Raw genomic sequence first — 22,288 nt, forward strand, 5'->3', positions numbered from 1 at the left:
GGGGAGGGTCAGAGAGAGGGAGACACAGAATCTGAAGCAGGCTCCAGGCTCCGAGCTGTCAGCACAGAGCCCGATGCGGGGCTCGAACTCACAGAGTGTGAGATCATGACCTGAGCTGAAGTCGGACGCTCAACCAACTGAGCCACCCAGGTGCCCCATCTCAGCTTTTAATAATGCTCATAAATGTTAGTTGATTATCTTGGGTTTTCTAGTTAGGCAAGAATATTTTCCATTTCCTAAAGATGGGATTTCTCACTTCCTTTGCAATATTTATACCTCACTTCATTTTCTTGTCTTACGGTATTAGAACTTTCAAAACAATATTAAGTAATAGAGTTAATAAAGGTAATAGCTGACACTCTTACTTTTTTTCCCCCCGACTTTACATTTTTTTAAAAAAAATTTTAAATGTTTATTTATAAGAGACAGAGAGAGTGCAAGTGGGGAAGGGGCAGAGAGAGAGAGAGATAGAGAATCTGAAGCAGGCTCCACGCTCTGAGCTGTCAGCACAGAGCCCAATGCGGGGCTCGAACCCACCAGCCATGATGAGATCATGACCTGAGCCGAAGTTGGACAATTAACTGACTGAGCCACCCAGGTGCCCCCACCGACTTTACATCATAGGGCACTTTGCTCTTTTGAGAAATACATATAGTTGCTATGTATTAGTTTTTCCCACCCCTTTTACACTGTTCCCAATGCCGAACTATACTGTAAATTCCTTGAAGACAAAAACTGTTTTAGTAATCTTTACAATAATTGTAGCATCCAGTACAGTGTCTTGCACAGAGAAGATAAATCATTAAATCAGCGGTTCTCAAACCTAATGGATCACTGGAATCACATGGGAGCTTTACAAAAAACTTAAAGTTCCATAAACCATTTATAGACTACAAATTCTTTGTTCTCTGTCAATGGCAGAGGAAATCTAGATGTTTTAAAAGGTGGTCCTGATGATTTACCAGGTTTGAGAACCAATAGTCTAATACTTTTATCACCCCTGGAGATTCTGTTTCAGAGTCAGGGATCTGATTTTTAACAAATCTTCCTAGATGCATATAGAGGCAGGATTAGAAATTACTTAGACAGTAATTCAGAGAAGGGATCAGAGTGGGTTTTTTTTCTCTTTATGCTTTCTACATTTTATATGTATATATTTAAAAATTTTTTTTAACGTTTATTTATTTTTGAGACAGAGAGAGACAGAGAATGAACGGGGGAGGGGCAGAGAGAGAGGGAGACACAGAATCGGAGGCAGGCTCCAGGCTCCGAGCCATCAGCCCAGAGCCCGACATGGGGCTCAAACTCATGGACCGTGAGACTGTGACCTGAGTTGAAGTCAGATGCTTAACCGACTGAGCCACCCAGGCACCCCCTGCATTTTATATTTTTAGTACACTAAAGTGGAAAAAGGAGAAAGACCTACAGAGAAAAAGATAATCTCCCATCTCTACATCCTTGAAACAACCACTTACAAAACTGCCAGTGGGATCCTTCCACATCTATTTCCTCGCATATATAAGATAAACACAAAAATGTTTGTGTGTGTGTATGTGTGTGCCTAGTATTCTTTTTATTTGTTTTTACCCTAACAAAATAATAGTAAGCCCATCACTTTGTAATTTGATATAGTATATTTAAAATATGTTACTGCAAATATATGACAATGAATGCTCTCAAGACCATTTGGCATACTTACATGAAAACAAATATCTGTTTTCTCAACCGACTACAGGCTTAAAAGTAGCAATTAGTACAAAAATATTTTAATCTCATTTTTAACTCTTTTAAAAAGTTTTTAATTCTTTAGCAAGTATGGAAAATTTTAGAAAATTCAGCTAGGCAGTTCAAAAATAAAAACTAAAGTTAATATACCAAAAGATACGGGTTCATAAATCAAAATAGCATCTTAAAACCATGAGGATAGTATTGACACAGGAAGGCTAAAAATGGCATATTAAGCTTTCTTTTCTACACAGATAATAAAATAATTAAAAAACACAAAAAAGAAATCCTGTTACAGATGTTATTTATACTTAGTTACTACTCATCCTTTAGACAAAGGCTATTTTTTTAAATGTTTATTTATTTATTTTGAGAGAGAGAGAATGTGAGCAGGAGAGGAGCAGAGATAAAATCCCAAGCAGGCTCTGCAGTGTCAGCTTAGAGCCTGACATGGGGCTTGATCCCATGAACCGTGAAATCATGACCTGAGCCGAAATCAAGAGTTGGATGCTTAACTGACTGAACCACTCAGGTGCCCCAACAAAGGCTATTTTTTAAAAATTTTATTATTTTTTAAAATTTACATCCACATTAGTTAGCATATAGTGCAACAATGATTCCAGAAGTAGATTCCTTAATCCCCCTTACCCATTTAGCCCATCCCCCCTCCCACACCCCCTCTAGTAACCCTCTGTTTGTTCTCCATATTTATGAGTCTCTTATGTTTTGATCCCCTCCTTGTTTTTATATTACTTTTGTTTCCCTTCCCTTATGTTTATCTGCTTTGTCTCTTAAAGTCCTCATATGAGTGAAGTCAGATGATAAACAAAGGCTATTTTTAATATGCAAGCAAAATTCAGCCTCAAACTGACCTCTACTTAATATGCTTTTAACAAAACATAAAAGGTAACATTCAAATGTATGTCTGAAATAAAATTTTCTAAAATGGAACTGCTAATAAGAGGAAAGAATATAAATTACTGGCTAAGACAAAAAGATCATATTCTAAAAGACTAAGTCATGACTTTGGTGAAATCACTGCATTATTCATTTGTTATTACTAAATTTTCATAAAGTTTCTTCTCCAAGAAGCTCAATGAAATGCCTTATTGATTATTAAATGATGCAAATGAGTATCCCTAAATTCTCCAATACTGAAAATTAGAAGACAGGGTGGCAGTGGTAGAGAAGAAGAGAGATAAAAGTAAAATAAAAGCAACAAGCAAAAGACGTTAGATATCTTCCTCTATCAAAAGTGAACTAAACTGGGGCGCCTGGGTGGTGCAGTCGGTTAAGCGTCCGACTTCAGCCAGGTCACGATCTCGCGGTCCGTGAGTTCGAGCCCCGCGTCAGGCTCTGGGCTGACGGCTCGGAGCCTGGAGCCTGTTTCCTATTCTGTGTCTCCCTCTCTCTCTTTGCCCCTCCCCCGTTCATGCTCTGTCTCTCTCTGTCCCAAAAATAAATTAAAAAAAAGTTGAAAAAAAAAAAAAAAGTGAACTAAACTGCGACTTCTGGTTCATTCCACAAGGATCTTTCTGTAAGAGCAGAATTTAAACACATGATGTCTTCCTGACTCTCAGGACTTTGTTAGAAGTATATTTGATTGTTAACTTGGAATTTGGAATGGGAGAAAGAAACGGTAACAAATTAATCTAGAAGAGGCATGAAATTGGAGAAAGACCTAAAACTCAAGTGCCAATATGTTGAGAATAAAGACAGTTTACAAAGGAAATAGTTTTGAGAAAGGGAACAACATTCAGTGTGGTGGTTGAAGGAAGTGATCCTAAAAATGGTGTTTTGCTTTTTGGCAGGAATGAAATGGATTTTGTGGGTAGGGAAATCAGAGAAACCCACAATGGTAGTTCAAGTTTGAAATTACAAGATATTTGATAGGAGAATTGATAAAGGAAAGGGGACTAAATGGTTAGGCAGCATCTCCAACTGCTACTCCCGTCCTCGTCCCCAAGCCAGCACCCACCCTTTCTCCCTGATTGCTCTGACCCAGAGTAACACTTCTCTCTTCCCATCAGATGTGGTTTCTCTACCAATGCTCTGGGCCCCTTCCTCTCTTTCCTTAGGGGCTTCACTCCATTGATTATCTTCAGTCAATCCTCAAACTCTTGCCATTAGCTCTTCTCTTTCAGCATATAAAAATCCTCAAGCTTTTCATATCTAAACCCAAACCAAAAGTTTCTTTAAACCTATGTACTCTTTTTTTTAATGTTTATTTATTTATTTTGAGAGAGAGAGAGAGAGAGAGAGAGAGAGAGAGAGAGAGAGAGAGATAAAGAGTGAGCCGGGAGGGGTAAGAGAGAGAGGGAGACAGAGAATCCCAAACAGGCTCCGTGCCGTCAGCACAGAGCCCAATGTGGGGCCGGAACACATGGACCATGAGATCATGACCTGAGCCAAAACCAGGAGCCAGAGGCTTAACCAACTCAGTCACCCAGGCACCCCAACCCTATGTATTCTTTCAAGATCATCTGATCTCTCTTCACAAGCCACTCCTAGAAAGACATATACTTCCTGATTCACTCTTCACCCTGAAGCAATCCGGCTTTAGGTTTTACTATCCCACTGAGGCTGTTCCACATAAAAGCAACACTGACCTTCTAAGTATCAAATCTAATCTCTAGTTTTTGGCCCTCATATAAATGAATCCTACTGAAAGTTTTTACACATTCACCTTCTCTTTCTTGAAAAGGTCTCCTTCCTCAGTATCTAAGAGATCACATTCCTTCTGTGAATGCTCCACAGGGACTCATCTCATTCTGCCTATTATTACTCTCCCTCCATATTCATGACCTCAACGATGCCAGTTCAAAAATTACGTGGAATTCTGAATCTCTAGCCCAGATAGATATCTCTGTGGAGCTCTGATACTGAAAGTTGGACACTACTATGTCCAAAACGGATTCATCATGTTCCTCCTTTAAAAAGTCACTTGTTACTTCTTAACTTAGTTGAACGGAGCCATCACTCACCCAATTGTTCAAGTAAAACATCTGGGAATCATCTGAGATTCTTCCCCCTTCCTAACTTCCCAGGTCAAATCACTGTGGACTACAGATTCTCTCAAACCTGTTCCTTTGCATTTATTCCATTGCCTTTGTTTGTTTCTCATTTGGACCATGTTACATTCCAACAGTCTCCTTAGTGATTTCTCTATCTCTAATTTCAATCCTTGCAACCTAGTTTCTAGAGGAAACGTGTTCTAATTGTTCAGTGGCTCTCTGTTATCTATAAGCTACCTTCTCAACTTTGTACGGCATAAATGTACCTGCCCACTCTACTTCCTCATTCTTACCACTTCCAGCTCAACTTTATGCTCCAGCAACACTGAACATGTTTCCTGTGCCCAGTTCCTCTGTATGTGCTGTGGCACCATTTCCCCACTTGTCTGCCTGGTACATTTTTACCTATTTTTAGCTACTTGTTTAAAAATTTTTTTTTTCACCGTTTTTTATTTATTTTTGGGACAGAGAGAGACAGAGCATGAACAGGGGAGGGGCAGAGAGAGAGAGGGAGACACAGAATCGGAAACAGGCTCCAGGCTCCGAGCCATCAGCCCAGAGCCTGACGCGGGGCTCGAACTCACGGACCGCGAGATCGTGACCTGGCTGAAGTCGGACGCTTAACCGACTGCGCCACCCAGGCGCCCCTTGTTTAAATGCTAATTTCTCTATCAGGTAGACTTTGGTGTTCTTTATACATTCTCAACTGCAGTTTTGAAGATTCTTCCATTAAACAATGACTTTACTGCATTGTAATTATTTGCATGGGCATCTTAAGTACTTAACTGGCTGACATTAGGGTATTAAAATAGATCTTGTATCCTAAAACAGTAGTTATCAAACTATTCCCCTAACTTAAAAAGCTTTATAACAAATGCCCAGAAAGGTCTTTTAATTTTAAGCTATTGAGATTAAGGAATAAGAGACCACTTATTTTCGTTTTACCAGTACAGTATCTAACACAGTGTAGTAAAGATCTGCAGTATTTACCCAATGAGTAGGTCATTGCACAAACATTGTTTGAGCAACTAGTAGTAGTCAGAAACCATTCTTGGTGCTGGGATACGGTGCTGGGCCTAACAATCATGATCTCTATCCTAGGAGAACTTAAAACGCCAAGGGGAAGACAGATCTTCAGTAATTCCGGGGCGCCTAGGTGGCCCAGTCGGTTGGGCATTTGACTTCAGCTCAGGTCATGATCTCATGGTTTGTGAGTTCGAGCCCCACGTCAGGCTCTGTGCTGACAGCTCGGAACCTGAAGCCTACTTCGGATTCTGTGTCTCCCTCTTTCTCTCTGCCTCTTCCCCACTCACACTCTGTCTGTGTCTCAAAAATAAGTAAATGTTAAAAAAAATTAAAAAGTAATTCCTAAAGTATATAATGAGAGCTTGACAACAGACTACAGAAACATTTATTGGGAGACCTAACCGATCTTTTTTCCTGAGTAAATCAACTTTAAACAGTGCCTAGAAAGACAGGCAAAAGACATGTAGGTAAAGTCAGAGGTGATGATGCTCGAGAAGTCTGGGCAAACTGAAGCACAAATACTACAGAGGAGAAAACAGCAAGGAAAAGCCGAGAGGCACGGGGAGTCGAATGGTGAAGGCATTTCTAAGAGAAGTTTAAGCTGTGTACTTCCAGTAACGAATTCTTATTTCTCCATGAATCAAATCACTAAATTAAACACCTTTTTTTCTAAAAGCATCACATTCTTGAACCATAAAAAGAAAAAAATATTGCAAATAAAATCCTTCCCGTGGCATCCTGTGTGATGAAGCACTGAGGAAAGAGATTAAACCTGAGGTGTTTTACTTGCGCATCTCCAGGGTCTGCGAACACGAAAGCAACTGAGACTCAGAACTCTCCAAAGTTATCAGAGCTCTAACCATGAGCTCCATGTGCCAACATACTAAATGTTCACTTTTGAAATAGGAAAAGTATGTTTTACCTTTTTAATTTGGGATGGAAAATGAGATTCTAATCTTTTTTGATTTTCCATTCAGTTGAACACAGTAAATGGGATCATCCTTCTATAATACAGGTACATTTTTCTAGGAAAGTCTGTGAATACTTTAATTTAAAAGCCATGGACAGCAACCTAGAGGAGCTCTGACCATGCAAAATGTTTTATAAATAGTTCCATGTGCACTGTTCATCTGGAGTCTCACTAGAGATGGATAATGACCTTGTATTTTGTACTCATTTACTCTGAATTAGCCAAACCTCTGTTTTTAATTACGTACTTAATTCACCTAGCATGGTCTAATTACAGAAAACAAAACATCATTTAAACAAAAGGTGGCCTTGAACTTAATCTATCAAAACACCAGTTAGTTTTAAAAGTTTTCAGTTCTTAATAAACTGCCAAGACATGCAATAGCAATTTTCCAAATGTGATCATACGCTTTTATAGCAACAGATTTACTACATAATCAAACATCTGTATATACTTTGAAAACTTGATGTGTTGTCTCACTATTAATGCAAATCTGCTTAAATTTTGATAGACCTAAACAATCTTAAAGCTGAAGTACTACAGAATAATTCTTACATACTCAAGGTCATTTTGGCCTTGAAATGACAAGTTATCATAATCATGGCTACTTATTTGTGAAATGGTCCAGAACTCGATATAAACTCATTTGTGGAATTTTCCCTAACTCCCCCAGTGTAATAGACCTTCTCCTCAGTGCTACCACGGCACCTTATGTATCTCTCAACCACAGTGTTTACGATGCTGAATTGCGGTTACTGGTGGGTACTGTTGCCTAAATTAAGATTGCAAACTTCATGAAAGCAGAGTTCATGCCTTTTATCTCTATGCTTCCAACACGGCACACAGTGCCTGACACCAGAGAAAGTCCTCAATACATGTTTGTTGAATTAATGTATTTAAACACAATACTATAAAACTATCTCAATTTGCGGATGACATGATCTTGTATATAGAAAATCCTAAGGAATCCACCAAAAAACTATTAGAACCCATAAATGAGTTCTGCAAGGTTGCAGGATACAAGATCAATATATAAAAATCAACTGTATTTCTATACAATAGCAATGAGCAAACCCAAAATAAACTTAAGAAAAAACAATTCTGTCGAGAAGCATAAATATTTAGGAATAAATTTAACAAAAGAAGTGCAAAACTTATACTATGAAAAAACATTGCTGAAAGAAATTAATAAAGACAAGTAAATGAAAAGACATCCCATGTTCACCGGCTAGAAGACTTATAGTTGTTTGAGGGAAATACTCCCCAAATCAATCTACAGAACCGAGAGATTCCAAACAGTACTTCTCAAATCTCAGCTGGCTTTTGTGTAGAGACTGACAAGCAAAACCTAAAATTCAGAAATTCAAGGTATTTAAAATAGCCAAAGCATATATGGAATACTATTCAGTCTTAGAAAGAAAGGAAATCCTACCATGCTATAACACGGGATGACCCTTGGGGACCTCATGCTAGTGAAATAAGCCAGTCACTAAAAGGCAAATGCTGTATGAGTCCACTTATACAAGGTATCTAAAATAGTCAAATTCATAAAAACACAGAGTAAAATAGTGGTTACCAGTGGCTAGGGGAGGGGGAAATAGGGAGACAGTTAAATGGGTACAGTTTCACTTTTGCAAGATGAAAAGCATTCTGGAGATGGACTGCACAACAATATGTATGAATGTACTTAACGATACTGAACTGTACAATTAAAAATAGTTGAGATGATAACTTTTATGTTGTGTTTTTTACCAAAAATTTTTTTACAACAGCCAAAACAATCTTTGAAAAGAACAACAAAGTTGGAGGAAACACTTCCTGGTTTCAAAACTGACTACAGAGCTACAATGATCAAGACAGTGTGGAACTGGCAGGACACACATATATAGCAAAGGAATAGAACTCAGAGTCCAAAACTAGATCCTCACATTTATGGCCAATTGATTTCCTATAAGAGTTCCAAGATAATTCAATGGGGGAAAAAATAGTCTTTTCAACAAATGGTGCTGGGACAACTGGAGAGCAACATGTAATAGAATGAAATTGGACTCCTACCTCACACCATATACAAAAACTAACTCAAAATGGATCAGAAACCTAAATGTAAGAGCTGAAACTATAAGACTCTTAGAATAAAATCTAAGTGTAAATCTTTACAACCTTGGATTAGGCAAAAGTTTCTTAGATATAACACCAAAGCACAAGCAAAAACCAACCAACCAACCAAGTGGACTTCACCAATATTAAAAACTTTTGTGCTTCAGAGGACTCCATCACGACAGTAAAAAGACAACTCACAGAATGGGAGAAAATGACTGCAAATCATAAATCTAATAAACAACTTGATGTGGAATATATAAAGAACTCTTACAACTCAATAATAAAATACTAACCCAATTAAAAATGGGCAAAGGATTTGAATAGACATTTCTCCAAAGAACATATGCAAATGGAAAATAAGCATATGAAAAGATACTAATAACATCATTAGCCATTAGGGAAAAGTAAATCAAAACCACAATAAGATGCCACTTGATAACCACAAGGATGGTCATAATCAAAATATAGATAATAACAAGTGTTGGCAAGGATGTGAAAAAACTGGAACTTATGTAAACCTGCTGGTGGGAATGGAAAATGGTGCAGCCTAGAAAACAGTCTGGCAGTTCCTCAAACAGATAAAACCTGACACTATCATATGATTTGCAATTCCATTCCTAGATATATATGCAAGAGAAATGAAAAATCCACACAAAAGTCCACACAAAAACTTGTGCAATATTGTTCATAACAGCATTATTTGTAATAACTAAAAGGTGGAAACAATCTAAATGCCCATCAATTCTTAAGCGGATAAACAAAATGTGGTATATTCATACAATGAAACAGTATTCAGCCATAAACAGGAATGAAGTACTGATTTATGGTATAACATGGTTCAACCTTGAAAACATTATGCTAAGGGAAAGAAACCAGACACAAAAGTCTCATATTACATGATTACATCTTGATAAAATGTCTAGAATAGCCAAATGTACAGGCTGAGATGGAAAGTAAATTAGTGATTGCCTAGGGCTGTGGGTGGAGGAGGGTGGGGGTGATGGCTGGGAGTGCTGGTTTCTTTTTGGGATAATGAAAATGTTCTAAAATTGAATGAGGTGACGGATGCCCAACTCTGTGAATATACTGAATATCACTGAGTTGTATACTTTAAATGAGTGAATTGTGAATTATATATCAATAAAGCTGTTATACACACAGTGCTTACAATATTAACGACTGAAGTAGGTTTCTGGAAAAGCAGCAAACGATGATGTGAAAGTACAGGGTTGCAAATGAGTGAAGCAACATCTTTTACCTAAACTTCTCCTGATTCCTGACAGAAGTATTACTAGAAATACAAGCAATTTATTTACACTTTAGGTCTATTACAACATGGACACCTAAATGCTGTCCTTCCCAGAAAAGAATGTAGGGTTAGCACAGTGATAATTAATAACTTAGTTAAGGAAGCAGTGGTTAAAATTCCAGAGTAAATTTTTCTAAGAAAGCAATTAGGCAAAATCAGAAGGTCAAAAAGTCACAACACAGTATTGGAAATTTCATATAGAAAATGGTAGCAGCAACCAAGAAAAACAGTTGTTGATTAAGAGAAGGCTGCAAGACTGTCATGAAAGGTGAAGGGGTTTTAAACCAGGTGAAATGAAAAGTTGGATGTGGATCCAGTACAGTGAGGGCTGGGAAACTAAGAGAATCACAAAAGAGTGAGCCTAGAAGTATGCAAAAGATGGGAAGGAACAGTAATTCAAGCTAAGGCTCTAACAGAACAGGAAGGGAGAGCTGTGGCTTAGAATGGAATTTTTAAAATACATGAAAAAAAAAAATCTCCCAAACCTTTCTGTTTTTAAATCCACATGTGAAGGTGTTGACTGACTGAAGGGTAGAGAAAATGCCTATTATCAAGTTCTTCCAGCAGTGCCGGGGCAGGAGGGGAGGGAGCTCTAAGAAAGCTGCTGATGAAAAGAGGTCCCAGGGGTTTCAGAAACTAGTTCCTGTGCTCCATTCTGGAGCAACGTGGGTCTCTCCACTGTGCGTGACAGAACAGGAGAGGCAGAAACTCTCATTGTGGTGGATACTACACAAAGCAGGGCATGGCCCTGCCCTTCAAGACACTTTGTTCAGAAAATAAATCATTATTTCACCTTACTGTAATAATTTTTCTTTGTCCTGATCTGGAGCCTTAGGGAGCACCTTTTACACTGAAAGAATTTATGAACCCAAACTGCTCATCAAGATCACCAATGACCTTGTTGCTAACTACCCAAGAGTAAATTATCAGTCCCCATGTTTCTTGAGCTTAAGTAGAATGTGAACTATTTGAGAGCACTCTCCTTTTAGAACACTGTCCTCACATGATTGCCAGGATGCCACACTTTCCTGGCTATCTTTCTACCTCCATGACTGTCCCTTGTTAGTCTTTTTTGCTGGTTTCCCCTCCTCTTCATCTTTTCAGAAACAACATAAAGTCACACTTACATCTACACATTTTTTTTTATAATACATAGTGTTTATATTTTCTTACCAAAAATTTAACATTTAAAAACTCAATGTAAAAATTACCTTGGAAAATGATTAACTTTTTACTTAAAAGAGAAGCTAGAAAAAGGGACACCTGGGTGGCTCAGTCGGTTAAGCGTCTGACTTGAGCTCAGGTCATGATCTCGTGGCTCCTGGGTTCGAGCCCCGCATCGGGCTCTGTGCTGACAGCTCAGAGCCTGGAGCCTGCTTGGGATTCTGTGTCTCCCTCTCTCTCTGCCCCTCCCCCACTCTCACTCTGTCTCTCTCTCTCTCTCTCTCTCTCTCAAAAATAAATCAACATTTAAAAAAATTTTTAAAAGAAAAAACTCCAAATAAAGTGATATACTATGTGTATGAAATGGAAGATTCAAAACTCATAAATATGTCAATCCTCCCTAAATTGACCTAAAGGTTTAATAGAGTCCAATCAAAATCTCACAGGAGTTTTTGTGCAACTTGATTTCCTGATTCTAAAATTTACATGGGAGTGCAATGGGTCAAGAATAAGCAAGCACTCCGGAAGTAATTGATCATGGTGGGGGAACTTGCCCTACCACAAAGCAAGACTTCTAATAAAGCTATAAAATTTAACACAGTATGGTATTTGTTTAATTAAACAAATAGACTGAAAACACAACACAGAGCCTCAAACAGAATCTTTCATATATAGACACTTAACCTGTGACAGAGATAGAACCTCATAAAGTGAAGAAAGGATGGATTTTTCAATTCTTTCAGTATGTGATACTGGGACTGGTTAGGCAATTGGACCCCTTTCTGACTGAAAAACCGAAATGATTGAAACTTATCTCCACACAAAAATGTGCACATATTTATAGCAGCTTTATTCATATTTCCCCAAACTGGAAACAACCAAGATAACCTCCAAGATGTAAATAAATAAACAAACTGTGGTGCATCCATACAGTGGAATATTATCCAGCAATAAACATAAATGAGCTATCGAGCCATGAAAAGACACTGAGGAACCTACGTGCATAATGCTAAGTAAAAGAAGCCATCTGTAAAGGCTATACAGTGCACATGATTCCAATTATGTGATATTTTGGAAAATAAAAACTACACAGACAGTATAAAAGATCAATGACTGCCAGGGGTTTGAGGGAAGAGCTGGAGGAATGAATAGGTGGAGTACAGCGGAGTTTTTTAGGGCAGTGAAGCGATTCTGTATGAAACTTAATGGTGGATACATGGCATTATGTACCTGTCAAAATCCATAGAATAGTACAACACAAAGAGTAAACACTAATGTAAACTGTAGACTTTAGTTAATGATGATGTACCACTATTGGCTTATCAATTATAACAAATATAACACACTAACACGACTTATTAATAAGAGAAACGGGGGGGGGGTGTGCTCATGGAAGACAGGGAGAGGGAATATTTGGAAACTGTACTTCCTGCTCAGTTTTTCTGTAAACCTAAAACTTCTCTAAAAAATAAAGTCTATTAGCTTTGCGCAGTGGCAGTATCGTAGCCAATGAGGTTTATCCGAGGCACGATTATTGCTAATTGAAAAAATAAAGTCTATTAATTAAAACAAAACAATGTGGAAGGTAAAACTATAACATTTGAGGAGTCAGCAAATAACATATATTTATGTTCTCTTAAATATGATGCAGAAAGTGTATACCTTAACAAAGACTAATGGATTCAATTATATCAAAACTAATAAATTATGTCATTAAAAAACACTACAGAGAGTGAAAAGACAAGCCATATAATGGGAGACTACATATGTAGCACATATAACTGAAAAAAAAATCCAGAATGTATGAATAGCTCCTACAATCAATGAGAAGAGACAACCCTAATGGAAAACGAAAAGACTTGAACAGGCATTTCACAGAAGAGGAAATTAGAATGGCCAACCCCATGAGAAACACATAAAATTATATTCAATCCTGTTAGTGATTAAGGGAAACATGAACTGTAACTGTAACAGAAGGCCATTTGATAGCCACTACATTGGTAAAAATTCAAAAATCTGGCAATAGCAAGGGTTAGTACTAAGCAATGGGAAACATACAAAAATTTTCATAGCAGCACTGTTTGTGACGGCAAAAAAAATGATATATGCTTCACATATTAGTCAACAGAGAATGAATACATAAAAATATGGAATAATCGTTTAATGGAATATTATATAACTTGGAAAATGTATGAACTAGAGTTTCATGCATCAACATGGATGATCCTCAAAAATATACTGTTTAAGAATCCATACCTGGTTGGTAAAACTACAAAGAACAGAAATAATTACCACAAAGCAAGGACAGTGGATACCTCTATGGGGTAGAGGAGGAGGATACACAAGGGCTTCTAAGGAACTTGAATTTCTATCACTTGACCTACGTGGTGGATATTTGGGCAGATGTATAATTATTGTTTAACCTGTAAATACAATGTTTGGTGCACAAAATTTAAGTAATACAAATTTAAGTATTACAAAAAGGCAAAGGTAGAAACAAATACGAATAAAAGCATCTTTAGAAATATAATTTATGTATGTTGTCTTGGGTCAAATATTTTAAAATGCTATATACCTGGGGCACCTGGGTGGCTCAGTTGTCTAAGTGTCCAACTCTTGGTTTCGGCTCAGGTCACAATCTCACAGTTTGTGGGTTTGAACCCCATGTCAGGCTCCACACTGGCAACCCAGAGCCTGCTTGGGATTCTTTCTCTCTCCCTCTCTCTTTGCCCCTCCCCTGCTCTCTCTCTCTCCGTCTCTCTCTTAATAAATAAATAAACTTAAAAAAATGCTATATACCTTGACAAAAGGAGCACACATTTACAGAAAAGGAAAGGGAGTGTATGTATTTTCCCTTAATCCCTTATGGATTTCAAATATCCCCAGAAAAATTAAAATAATAGTACAATGAACACACTCATATACCCTCTGTTTTGCTTCAACAATTGTTAACATTTTACTATATTTGCTTGCTTGCTTTACACACACACCCACACACTTTTATTTTGAACCACTGGAAAGTATATGCAGAACATCCTGGTATTCTGCACCTAAATACTTCAGCACACATCTTCTGAGAATAAGTACATTTTCCTACATTACTACTTATTACAACTGTGTCCAAGAAAATGGTTGTAAGTCTATAAAATCACCTAATCTTCAGGGACTACATATCATTTTAAAGACCAGAAAGCTTGGGAAACATATATAATAATAAAGCTAATTGAAAGGTTACCCACAAGAAGTTCACTGAATATTCTGAGGGAATATTTATTTTAAAAACCATTGAATTTATTACCTATGAATTAAGTTTAATTAGGCCAAAATGGGCGGAGCTAAATTTCCCAACATGTATACAGGTATCAAATTTTTGAAAGAAAAAATCACAACATCTGGTTTGACACTGGAATGGAATATGTGAAATTAGAAACTGTCCAGGAAAACCCAAGCTGTGTGGTCACTGCAAACAGGCTACAAAGAGATCAGGGTAGTTCTGTTGCAACATAGGTTACCAGAGACTATATAAGGAAGTTATCAACCTAAGCCAGACCCACGGGAAAAAAAACTGTGTGAAAATCAAAACTCCCATGCAGGACGAGCTAGGCTCTTGGGGCATAACTATGTATGCATTACAACTGATGCGCAATATAGAGAAAATAAATTTCACTACTCTAGTATTTAAGGTCCTGAGAGTCCACTTAAAAATATTTTATTTGACTTCAGGTTACATCTATGCTACTTTAAGAGATACTTTATATCATATATTATTATTCTAATAGTTGGCAAATTCCTAAGTAAAAAGGATATTCTAGTTATCCTATTATAATCTCCTATCTAGTAAACAGGAAGAAAAAATAGTCATGGCTCATTCTGTATGATTCCATTTATGTGAAACGTCAAGAAAGGCAAATCCAAAGAGATAGAAAGGAGATTATGGTTGCCTAGGACTAGGGGGAGAAGGATGTTGGAGGGGGAGGGAAATGAGTGGCTGCTAATGGGTAGAGGGTTACTTTGGGGGGCAATGAAAATGTTCTAAAATTAATTGTGGTGATAGCTACACAACTGTGTATATATACTAACCCCCCCAAATTGAATTGTGTACCTTAAATGAGAATTATATGACATATGAATTATTTTTTAATAAAGTTGTTGTAAAAAATTTTTAAAAATAGTTATGGCTGATGATTAATTCAAAACACGACATAATTTAAGAAAACATTACAGGAAAATCTTAACAACTGAGGACTAAGAATTACTATCACAATCTGACAAATATTAATGTAGACAAAATTATTGGTGCACATATTCTAAAAAGCTTTCCAGTAAATATTTTAAACATATGGTCTTGATCTTTTTTAAGATGCAAAAGAATTAGGAAAGGTCAAGTTAAAAACTAATGATGTATTCTTACATGCCTTATAAAATGAGTAAACAAAAGCTCAGGGAAATTGGTCTAAAAAAAATAAAAAGCTTTCTAAAACTCATCCCAAATTTGCCCAATCAAGTCTTTTCCTAATCATCTACCTTTGAATTTTTTTAATCTAAGAAGTTTGTCTAATGATCTAACCTGATAGAGATTCAGCATATGATGAAAGAGAATTTGCAGAAAGTAAAATAATTATAGGAAAAAAATACCTTTCCTTCTCTTCACTTGGACAAAATATGTTTAGACAGGATTAAATAGCAATTTCTTAGGGTGGTTCTCTAAGGTTCTGCTAAACACTCTTATGGTTGGCCCGTCAATATAAATTTTATTTTACTTTCAAACCTCTTAAAAATTGCACATGTAATTCATGCTCATAACAATTTCGAACAGAGGGCTGCGTGTATATGTATGTGTGTGTAAAATGTATTCGTCGTTTAAAAATCTAGATTCATAGCATTAAAATACTTAGGCCGTTTTATACAAGCTACCCTGTGAACCTTGTGTTCAGTTAGATGACCATTATGCAGATTATTAATAGGTTGGTGAATTTAGTGAAAATATCTTAAGAGAATTATTTCATTAAGGAAAAATGACATACTTTAAATTTTGATTTGATTTGATTACCCTTACCTAGTAATCAAACAGCTCTTTTAACAACAATGGCATAAAATAAACAATCTCATAAACCTAAGCCTAGAGTTTATTATAGATTAAAACTTTCAAACTTTCAACTGACCATAAATCAAAGTATATAGTGGGGAATAAAACAAACATAAAATGAGAACAGTCATACTCAGACTAACAAATCTCTTTTAGAAAGACTGTAAGTAAACCTAAAATGTATCAATATTAAATAATTCGTCTATATATTAAAATTTGTATCTCATATTCTATCAAAAATTCTATTTTTCTACTCATAGAAGTTACTTACAGAATAGAATCCAATAAGAAAAATGTATTTGTAAACTAATCTAATATTTTCTAACACTAGCTAAGATTTTACTTGAAATATATCTATTCCTCATTAACATTTATTCAAGTCACTTATTTAATAAAAATAAGTTCTCTACTTTGAAATTTTATAGGGTTCAATATCAAGGTATTTTATTAAATGGTAACCTAGAATAAATTCAAAAGAAGAATTTAAAAGAGAAAAGCACTAGGCTTTAAAATGAATACTATCAATATTGGTGTCCGGATTGCACACAAATATAAAAAGAAAAATTAGAGAAAAAACTGGCATAATGAAAGAATAATTTCAAAACTTACCATTTTAATACATAATAAATTTCCATAATGAAGAAAGGATTACTAGTGACACCAGACACGATTCCTTATGCTGCTAGTAAGTATTATTTAACAGTCAAATTCAATTTAATGCCTAATCCAGAGCCACACCACAAATGTGCAAGCCCTATTTTTGTCTGTCAAAAGACAGTTATGGATGCTAGGTTTCTCCTCGCAATTTCTTAGTTTTGCAAACAATTACAAAATTTTTACCAGGCCAAATGGCCCCATGTTCCCTACCCCCACCCACAGATTTTCCTTCTTTTTTAGCCCCTGTAACATCAGGAGAACTTTTTTTTTTAACTGTAAATAAATCCTAGTAACTAGTTATAAGATTTATTCATAGATGCTCTCAATGATACTATGAACTAGTATTCTCATGAACTGTTAATTTATGGAAGACATCTAAATCCAGTTTTTTACAGCCAGAATTCACATTTGAACAAGTAAGAAAACACCAAACAGACTGAAGGTAAATCTAAAGATGTACAATTAGTTTTACAAGTAACTAATCCTTTAAGTTTAATAAAGTCTTTGGCAGTTGTTGTTTGCTTCAATTCTGTGAGCATATGATGCGACTGGGGGGGGTTAGGATCTAAAATTTAACGGCTACACAAAGTAGGATGCCCTCTATTCTGAGTAGGAAGAACAGATCACAACACAGGGATATTTTGCAAGTGGTTCCTTTGACTGAGTTAGTTTCTAAACGGAAATAAAAAGGCACAGAGAGGGTGCTTACAATATTTTTGCTGAATAAACTAAACATTGAAAACTAAAAAGGGGGTTTAATTGTTGGTAGGTTACTCTAAAAATAATAACTAACCTATGTTACTCTAAAAATGTTAACTAAAAGTAGACCATTATATATTAACTTATATTTAAACCAAGTAATCCCAACCAAGTAAGTCTCAAAAAATATTAACAATAACATGTTCTAACAATAATATGTTAACCTTATTAATATTTTCCCATGGTCTGGAAACACTAATTAAAAAACTGGGTCCTATTAAATAAATGAATAAAATCTAGTGAGACAAGTGCTTATTCACATATGTTGAATTTGAATCACTTCAAAAAATTTTTTAATGTTTATTTATTTTTGAGAGACAGAGAGAGACAGAGTGTGAGCAGGGGAGGGGCAGAGAGAGAGGGAGACACAGAATCTGAAGCAGGCTTCAGGCTCTGAGCTGTCAGCACAAAGCCCGACGCGGGGCTCGAACTCACAGACTGCGAGTTCATGACCTGAGCCAAAGTTGGACGCTTAACCGATGAGCCACCCAGGCACCCCTTGAATCACTTCAGATACAATATCTAGTAATTTAATATTTATGTATCTAACAAAATTTAAAATATAACAATGTAAGAAACTTAATTTAAAAATATGAAGTAGCTACCTGTGATATACCTGTATATAATACTTGTGATTATTTTTAATAGAGATACAAAAAATTAAACGAAATTTCTTTCTGTTAAAAATCAAAGAGAATGTATAGTCACACTTAAGTATTTTAAAACATTTTCCCTAAAAAAAGCTAACTTATGCTACCCTAAATATAAGCCAAATATACTGTTAAGTACATTAATATGAAATTGAGTAAACATATGAACGGTTACGTTTCTCGAATGCCTATTCTTATACTGTTATCATTTCCTTTTAGAATTTATCATGAATTTAAATAATAGCTTTCTAACAGTGATTCAGGGAAGTATATGGGCACATAAATATAATCCATTTTCCCCTGAAAATTTATTATGTATTTGAATAGAACACAAAGCCTGAATAGAAAAGTTCCAATGTTTTAGAAGTACTTCCTCTGCCATTAGAAGTTGGTTTTATTTTTTGATATTAATTTTTTTTATGTTTATTTATTTTTGAGACAGAGAGAGACAGAGCAATAGCATGGGAGGGACAGACAGAGAGGGAGACACAGAATCTGAAGCAGGCTCCAGGCTCCGAGCTGTTAGCACAGAGCCCAATGTGGGGCTCGAACTCACCAACTGCGAGATCATGACCTGAGCCGAAGTCGGACGCTTAATCAACTGAGCCACCCAGGTGCCCCTACATGATACTGTTTTTTAATGTTTTAGTTATGAAAAAGAAACTGGGATGAAAAATTTCATATGTATCACATTTAAAAATAGCCTTTGCTTTTAAATGGATGTGATTTTCTTTTAATCTTTCAAAATAATAATGTAAATGAAGATAATGATGTTTGGCCTGAATTTGTCTAAGCTCCTTTGCACAAATTCTGTTTATTTTCAGTTAAACTCTCAGACTCAACTTTTATAGGGTAAACAAATTATAAAACATTGCCTTGGAGATACAAAATGAATATAATTTTTTAAGTCTTATTATAGAATCCTAGATGACACAAATATGTGACACATGTGTGCAAGTACCCACTTAATATTAGCGTGAAGCTAAAAATTTCTTAGCAAAAAGCAGGTAAAAAGAGACATAATCTTATTATCTTATTTAAATTTAAAGAAATATAAAGCTAAATCTTTTATTTTTTAATGTTTATTTTTGAAAGAAAGAGAGAAAGATGCAGAGTGCAAGCAGGGGAGGAGAAGCAGGCTCCAGGCTTTGAGCTGTCAGCACAGAGCCTGACACGGGGCTTGAACTCACTGGAACCATGAGCTCATGACCTGAGCTGAAGTCGGATGCTTAACCAACTGAGCCACTCAGGGGTCCCAAAGCTAAATCTTTAAATAAATAATCTAGAAGAATTATCAGTCTGGTTCATGTGATTGCATGGTCTTATGTATCCAAGGACACCAGAATTTCTGTAATCTTACACAGCATCAATTCTGAATGTCAAATATTAATGTTCAGTCAAAAAATAATTTCAATTACAATTTTGCATGTTTTCACCTTTTTCAGTTTTTGAGCCTACTGATTCCACTACAATCATATTTTTCAGATTAGGGGGTCTGGCCAAATTATCTATGGGTGAAATTAAATGCTTAGGTATCTAGTCCCATCAGTGGCCTGGGGGCTTCTCCTGGGCAGCAACGTGTTTGAATTATGAGTCTATAGAGTTTGGCATTGGAGTAAGGACTAAAAAATGTTCGCTGGATAATTGATGCATGAAGGGACAAACTAAAATATTTCTACAGAGATAGAAACATGAAATACGGGGCGCCTGGGTGGCGCAGTCGGTTAAGCGTCCGACTTCAGCCAGGTCACGATCTCGCGGCCCGTGAGTTCGAGCCCCGCGTCAGGCTCTGGGCTGATGGCTCGGAGCCTGGAGCCTGTTTCCGATTCTGTGTCTCCCTCTCTCTCTGCCCCTCCCCCGTTCATGCTCTGTCTCTCTCTGTCCCAAAAATAAATAAAAAACGTTGAAAGAAAAAAAATTAAAAAAAAAAAAAGAAACATGAAATACTCCGAAATGTATTTATCAAGTCAGCAATATTTATTCTTCTAAAAGAATACGGAGTGAGAGTTTCTGGCTCTCCCTGATGACTAAAGCTCAGAGCAAAGAGGAAGATGGGGCACAAGTATTACCGATCTTGAAGAGAGCCACTGAATAAATGTATTTTTGTTTTTTGTATAAATTCTTTATATATTTTGGATATTAAGACCTTATCGAATATATCATTTGCAAATATCTTCTCCCGTTTAGTAGGCTGCCTTGTTGTTTTGCTGAGGGCTTCCTTTGCTGTGAAAACACTTCTTATTTTATTTTATTTTTTTTATTTTATTTTATTTTTTTTTTAAAATTTTTTTTCAACGTTTTTTATTTATTTTTGGGGCAGAGAGAGACAGAGCATGAACGGGGGAGGGGCAGAGAGAGAGAGGGAGACACAGAATCGGAAACAGGCTCCAGGCTCCGAGCCATCAGCCCAGAGCCCGACGTGGGGCTCGAACTCACAGACCGCGAGATCGTGACCTGGCTGAAGTCGGATGCTTAACCGACTGCGCCACCCAGGCGCCCCAACACTTCTTATTTTAATTTTGCTTTTGTTTCCCTTGCTGAAGGAGACATATCTAGAAAAATGTTTCTATAACCAATGTCAGAGAAATTACTGCCTACAATTTCTTCTAGTTTTATAGCTTCAGGTCTCACATTTAGGTCTTTAAACCATTTTGAGTTTATTTTTTCACATGGTGTAAGAAAGTGATCCAATTGCATTCCTGTGCATGTGAGCGTCCAGTCTTCTCAGCACCATTTATTGAAGGATTGCCTTTTCCCTATTGCATATTCTTGCCTCCTTTGTTGTAGATTAATTGATCACATAAGCGTGGGTTTATTTCTAGGCTTTCTATTCTGTTCCATTGATCTATGTGTCTATACTGTGCCGGTATCACACTGTTTTGATTACTACAACTTTGTAGCATATCTTGAAATCTGGATATGTGATATTTCTAGCTTTGTTCTTTCTCAAGATTGCTTTGGTTATTCAGGGTTTTGGGTGGTTCTATACACATGTGTACGGAACCATAAAAAACAAATTTGATCAGAATTACTTTCCTGACATCAATCTGTACTGGCTCTCCACTGCTCATAGGTTTAAGGTTAAATACATGTTAGAAGCTTCAGCTTGCCATTAAGGTCTTTATAACCTAGGTCACTCCTGCATCGTATCCAAAATTACTCTGTATAGTAGGCATTATCTCCACTAAGACCTGTTTTCTGGCCCAGCTGAAGTGTATAGAAATCCTTCTGTTTGGTTAGCAGAGCCAACTCATTCTGGGCCCTGCACCTCTGCCTGCCCGATGTCCGAACACCTACTTTATTGTAATGGTCTTTAGTTGTGCTTCTACCTAGTTTGGGTTTGGTGCCATGATTAACCTATCTTCTCCTTTCCTTGATTAATGACTTTCTCTTATGACTCAAGCTAACCTCTTCATAAAGGCTTAGTAATACTATAATTGTTAAGTAGTACAGGGAAAACTCTAAAGTCCTATTTCGTGGCTTCAAATTTTGGCTCCGCCATCTAGAAGCTATGTGACTTTGGCCACTGAACATGTAAATATGTCCCTTTGTTTCCTCAATTGTAAAAAAAAAAAAAAAAAAAAAAGGTATGGAGGGGATAACAACAATACCTTCTGCAAAGGATTAGTGTCAAGAAAGTACTTTGAAATGTACTCAGCACACAGTTAGACTCTCAACATATACTGGTTATTATTTTTACTAATACCTAGTTTACTAACTAGAAGCAGTAGGACAGAAAAATTCTAAGCAGTTAAATTATACATGCAAACAAGCTGCACACACTACTCTGAACTTAAATAACTTGTAGTTAGAAAAACAATGTCACAT

General features: G+C 36.5%; 1 protein-coding gene and 1 pseudogene across 1 annotated transcript in view; one reads left to right on the plus strand and one right to left on the minus strand.

Moving 5' to 3' along the window:
- The window catches only part of STK3 (serine/threonine kinase 3), a 285,970-nt gene that overhangs the window by 38,017 nt on the left and 225,665 nt on the right, over positions 1 to 22,288 (minus strand).
- Positions 12,789 to 12,920, plus strand: LOC131495180 (U4 spliceosomal RNA; annotated as a pseudogene).

The sequence above is a fragment of the Neofelis nebulosa genome, chromosome 14 (assembly GCF_028018385.1).
Source record: "Neofelis nebulosa isolate mNeoNeb1 chromosome 14, mNeoNeb1.pri, whole genome shotgun sequence".
NCBI lineage: Eukaryota > Metazoa > Chordata > Mammalia > Carnivora > Felidae > Neofelis > Neofelis nebulosa.